This window comes from Malurus melanocephalus, unplaced genomic scaffold, assembly GCF_030028575.1.
Source record: "Malurus melanocephalus ecotype Western Australia unplaced genomic scaffold, MMel_1.1 scaffold_69, whole genome shotgun sequence".
NCBI classification, from domain to species: Eukaryota; Metazoa; Chordata; class Aves; order Passeriformes; family Maluridae; genus Malurus; species Malurus melanocephalus.
This window is the reverse complement of record NW_026623301.1, coordinates 2,334,787-2,340,786: the sequence shown is the minus strand read 5'-3', so window position 1 is coordinate 2,340,786 and position 6,000 is coordinate 2,334,787. Positions and strand designations below refer to the sequence as shown.

General features: G+C 36.1%; 1 protein-coding gene across 1 annotated transcript in view; it reads left to right on the top strand.

Moving 5' to 3' along the window:
- The window catches only part of ZNF407 (zinc finger protein 407), a 333,682-nt gene that overhangs the window by 235,863 nt on the left and 91,819 nt on the right, over window positions 1–6,000 (top strand). The window lies entirely within an intron of this gene.

Below are 6,000 nucleotides of genomic sequence, written 5' to 3'. Positions count from 1 at the left end.
TAATAATTCTACAGTTCAGGGTAGAAGGCAAAAGTTTAATGGAGGTATCAAGTTAGAAGAAAAATAGAGTTCAATGGTAGGAGGTTAGGAGAAATAATACRTCATTAGTGTGAAACTTGAATGAAATGTGATCTTAATGGAGGAGAGGCAGATAACTTAGACATCACTGGGTGGAAAGACAAGTCAGAGCAGTGGGAAAAAAAGAACAGATGGTGAGAAATAAGAATTGGGGAATCCAGAGGAAGAAGAAGCTATGTGGGCCAAAGTCTCCCTGAGATGCAAATTAATCTTCAATTGAATTACTACTATTAGTACTCTTGTGTCAGATTTGAATCTTTTGTAAGGAATTGCTTTAATAGTTTTTGATACCTTCATACATGTAAAAAAAACAATATCTGGAGAGTTTTCATGCAGCTTTGTGCAGTTTGTACACTTTAGTTATTTTAAAACCTCTCAGTCTTCTCAAAATGACTGCTTGCTTTCCTGACTAGAGGCAGTGTATTATTTGTACCATATATTTCTATTTGCCAAGTATTCCACTTCATTTTGGAACCAATCATCATGTCATGTCAGCATATGGTGGATAATATCTGGATGTGCAAACAAAATGCCAGTTGGCGGAATACCAATTTCAAAATAGGTCAGAAAACTGATCATATTTCACCATAGTTCTCACTAAAGCAAATGAATATTCAACTCAGATCTTAAATCCAGACACTGTTGGATTTTTCCTACAATAATCCCACTTAATATGAAAAAAATCAAATGCTTTCAAAGACAGATAGATATAACACAGAGAGCTGTAAAACTGATAGAATCACTCACATTCCAAAATTACAAACATTTTATGTACATTTTCACGTTATTTGTTCAAGACTGTATCTGGGTAAATTAATTGTTCATTGCAGCATGCTGTGGTTAAAACTGTTCAGCTTGCTTGTCTTGGCAACACAGAAAAACAGTCATCAGTGTGTTGTGTCCTAAGGATATTTCTTTTCTATACATTTGCTCTTATGCTGTAGAAATCCCCTTGCATTAAACGGGGTACTGTGCAAATATATTAAGACTAGCAAAAACAGATTGTCACCTATTATTGGCAGGCTTGCCTAGAATTGGTATACAACAAAAGTTTTGAAATATTGTTTGCACAATCCCATGGCTAAAAGGATAATACTGTATTTTCCTTTCAAGAAGAAATGCTCTTGAAGAGGAACCTAGGTGACAATCATGTATTCATACCATAGTAAAATTATAGGAAGTTTCTTCTTTCCAGTCCATTTCTGACTGCTGGACATGAGACTTAAAGAAGATTTAGAGTTAGGAAARATTTTTAGAGGAATGAAGTGCTACTCCTGTGCCCTGGCTAACATCCCTTATAAAAATAAGATTTGTTCTGTGCCTGGTTCACAGTTACTGATGACTTATTGGTCATTGGCTGCACCCACAGAGAATCTGCAACACAACATAGAACCCCCTAGGATGATAGGAGCATGAAAACATCATACAAGATTGATTTTTGTTTTTAACTTAAACATATTTGTCTGTCTTTTGTGTTGTAATATTGCTTTGTAACAGGAAAGCCAGCCCTTTTGCTTCTTGCAGAGATAAAATAAGTCTCGTTACTGGCAAAGAGACAGACATCAACTGCAGCCACTTTGCAGGACAGTCAGAAACTCTTTGACCACAGCCCATCAAGAGTGGAGCTGTGGGGTGCCTTTAGGATGTGACTGGGAGTAAAAGTCAAGTCTGTTTCTTGTCTGGGAAATAGACAGCTGGATTTCTAATTTAAATGTAATGCTCTTCATAATCGTTGCAGGAAGATAGAAGCTTCAGACAAGCCTTAGCCTCAGATTTTGGCAACAGTTTAAATTTGAGGAGTCAGTCTGGCCGGCAAGTTCTAATGATAGCACGTCAGATCTATTTATAAAATGATTTATTAAACAGACAAGGATAACAGATGAAAGATTTTAATCAGAATTACTACACAGTATAGAATTAAAAAAGACTGCTAGTAGATTACAGCATAGCATAAAACATATCAAGGTACCTATATTAGAACTAGCAAAAGAAATAGTATTGATTAGGAGTCAAATGTAACTTACCACTGAAATGGCAACAATGTGCACAGATTCCTTCACTTTATTCCTGGGGAGTAACTGTGAAGCAGACATCCTTACTCATGGGAGAAACTCTACACATTTCCTGGGAAATGTATAGAAGATTTCTGCTTTGCAAAAGTTTGGTRTGGCTCTTATAGCTGTAAAGTAAGTGTCTGTCAGTGAGAAATCCAGCTTATCTTTCCAGATCTCATTTCCACCACTAAGATGTTTATTGGCAGTTGGGAGATGTTAACCCCATGGTGCCAAAATAACTCACTATAAGACAGCTTGTCCTCTTTGAGTTATCTGACTGAAGCAACAGATAAGCTCTGGTGGGGGTGAGATGACCTGCTACTGTAATATAATGCTCTAATATTAGTTTGTTTAGCTTTCTTTGGCAACTACTATACTGCTTTATGGGGTCAATGGTAGTAAGGAGCTTGAGGAAGCTGCATTTCTAAGGGAGAGGCTGTAGRAAGCAAAGCAAGTTGGCTTTTACATGTGTAAGGATGATAATTGTAATTGCAAGGKGATAGCACTTCTGTTCTAAATGGATATATAGAAATTCCAGAAAACCAGGTCTTCAGGTCTTCTTTCCTCTTTTTGCTMTAGGCTCCCTCTGTCATAGAGGGAGTTATTTAACAATACAACTATATTTCTTATAAATCTTATGTATTTTAAAACAATRACAGTCTGTATTATACTTTTATCTTTAACTTTTAAAATTTACTACATTTGAACATCAGGCCTTTAATCCACACAAGCCAACAAAGATATATGCAGAGCACATAAAATGGTGAATTGTATTTTCTAGACCATGCTTCAAATACCAGTTTGTGCATTTAACCTTTATTTTTATGCAAATCATCATTTTTTAAAATGTCTGTGTGTTGTTCTGTAAGAGCTTGGTTCCTGTTTCATGATATTCTCTGACTCATTTTCTCAATCTGTGTTGAAATTGAAATTTTGTTGGGAAAAAGTCAGGAATCCAGACACTGTTTTCCATTAGCCACAATATTAATTTATTATCTTTTTAAAACCACATTTAGAAACTGATAGATCTTACAGCTGTTCTAAGAACAGAACTGGACTTMCTGGCAAGCTCAGGAATCTTGCTGTTAATGTTTCAGTAATAGAAATTTGATTCTAGTGGAAGCTGTTTATGTATATTCTTGTTATCCATGTGCAGATCTTAGCATCATTACAAATAGAAAACAAATGCAATAGATGAGTGAATTGTCTTATCATGTTGGTGACTATCATTTTAGTGATTTTTCTAAAACAAGATTATTTTATTAAAAAAGAAAAAAGAGTTGCTTATTGTGGGCTCGTCTGAATTGTGAATCTCAAAGCAAGCCGAAATACAYTGCATTTCCAAAATTGTTGAATTCAACACTGTTTTCTTCTAACTGATGTTACATTGCAATACTGAGTTGAACTGAGCCTGAATACTTTGACAAGTAGGACAAGAAGGGTCTACACCTGTGGTAGAACTTGCAAAGGTATCAGTATTCCAGTTTTCTTTCTCGGTGCTTTGTCTGTTTCAGAGCAGCATCACTTGGTAGTGATAATTTCAGTTTGAATTAATGTTCATCATTTAGCACCTCTTGTCTTACAAACATTGTGATACTATTATGATGCATTATTTATGTCCAAACAGTGTAATATCTATGCCTGAACATYTCCATTATTCCAATAGCTGCAGAGTCCATGGCATCTCACAGTGTGCCATAGTAGCCTTCTGTGGATACTAAACCGGTCATAAGCAAAAAGCTCTTCAGAGAGAAAAGAAGCAGTTTGCTCATTATTGGTTTTGTGATAATGTTGAAAGTTATGCAGTGACACTGAGGGTTTTTTCCGTATCGTTATTTCTGTGCTGCACTGTAAAAAGTGGAGACGATTTCCAAGAATGAACACAAACCTAGAAATAAGAATAACCCTATTTTTCACTGAGYAAAAGATATAATGATCCTGCTTTTTGTACAAGTTTCCTCATGTGCAAAATAGATGCAATGCTTCCATAGTTTCAGTCACAAAGCTCTTGCTGGAAAATGGCTTCACAATGGCCAGCTATGTGATCAGGGAACGGCTTAAGGCTTTGAAGAGAAAATTTGATGATGTTTAATTTAGAATTAGCAGTCATGMAAAGTATTTCCTGGAAGTYATTTTCAAAAAAAGAAATCAGTGGTGCCAGCTTGCCTCGTTGTATTCTTGGGTAAGTTTGGTTTTTTTTCTGTGATAGCTATGCTGTGCTTGCAAAGCACTCTAATTTTCCAGCATGCTGTGGGAGAGTCTGCCACCCRTGGCCCTGTGAGTAGGAGTGGAGGATCGCTTACTCCTATGGATCCTGACAGAACTAAAAGTGTGAGCTGCTTCCCCRCGCTGCACAGACATGTTTTGCGGAATGCTTGGAAGTACAGCTTTGTGTGCCTGTGCCTCTGTGAAAATTATAGGTGCCTCTGGGGTTGGGCATTCACAGAACAAAGATCGTGACGATTGTGTTTTGGCAGTTGGCTGCCTACGTGGTGATTGAACGCTTAGTGTTCATGAGGAGTTACATAATTCATGACCAAATGATAGATAGGTACTTGATTATAGTGTATGAGTTGCTTCACAGGGAGAAAATATCAGACATGAGCTACTCTTAGTCTAGCTGAGAAAAGCCTAAGAAAAATCAGTTACTGAAAGCATAGTCAGACAAATTGAAATGAGAAACAAGGTGCAAACACTTAAATATGAGGTCAATTGAGCTCTGGCAGCAACTAGCAGAAGAAATTATTCTTGTTCTGTTCCTTTGAGCTTCAAGAAGACTGGATGTCTTGCTGGAAAATAGGTTTTAGGAGGGCCCAAGGTTGCTGAGTTCACTGCAAAATGTAAGGGGCTTTGATATACCAGAAGTCAGGCTATTATCTAATAGTCCTTTTTGCTCTTAAATCTTCAGTGTTAATCTACAGCCTGTTGGTAAGGGCTGTGTTTGTGTCTAAAGTGTTTGGGTTTTGTGATAGCAGTGGAATAGCTGAGGAGACAGGTAAGTCCTCCAAGTTSTTTCTCAGAGAGTCAACATTCCCATCATCAGTGCTAAATTCTTACTCTCTTTGAGCCTGAAGTGGAACTACTCTCACCTAARCTGTTTCTTTTTGGTATCTTGTTAAATTCTTGATAAAATATCTTGGAACATACATTTATTTATTTTGTTTAAAGTGTTTGAAGAATCCTTATAAAATTCTGTTCTTTTCCCTGGCAGCTCCCTTACTGTTTTATTTTCTCCTCTTTTATATGTGTTTGAAAAGTATTTTTGCAAACTTTCAGTGCACTTTTCAAAAGGCTGTGCTCGCCGTACGTTTCTCTTTCGGTTTCTTTAGCTTTTGAGAAACAGGGCTGTACCAGCAACCTGCAGCATGATTGCATCATCAACAAGGGACGAAATTGTGATCCTATCAGTTGTAACAGTTGCAATATTCATGAATGGAATTCTGAAAGTTCAAATAGTTAATCCCAAATAAAATTGTGATCTTTATCCCACTTGACAGCTACATTTATCAAATTATTAAGAGAAAAAATTGATTGCTAAAAGTTATGGTGTGATCTATTATGTGATTTTATCAAGGTATAACTGTATTACCAAGTGGAAACTGCAGACTTATTCAGAATGTGAATTGGACACACAGAACCTGATAATATAGCAATTATACTAGTATCTGAGTGGTTTTCTACTTCTAAATATTTTTTCTACTCTTCTCTTTTGTGTCTTCTGATTCTTTAGTAGAAAATATATAGAGTTAAAAGAATAGGAAAAATGAAATAATAATAGTGTGTTTGCTCTTATACTCTCTRAATTTATCAAACTACAAAAATGTAAAATCAGTAAATGCTATTTATCAATGAAGCAATGAAAATACAA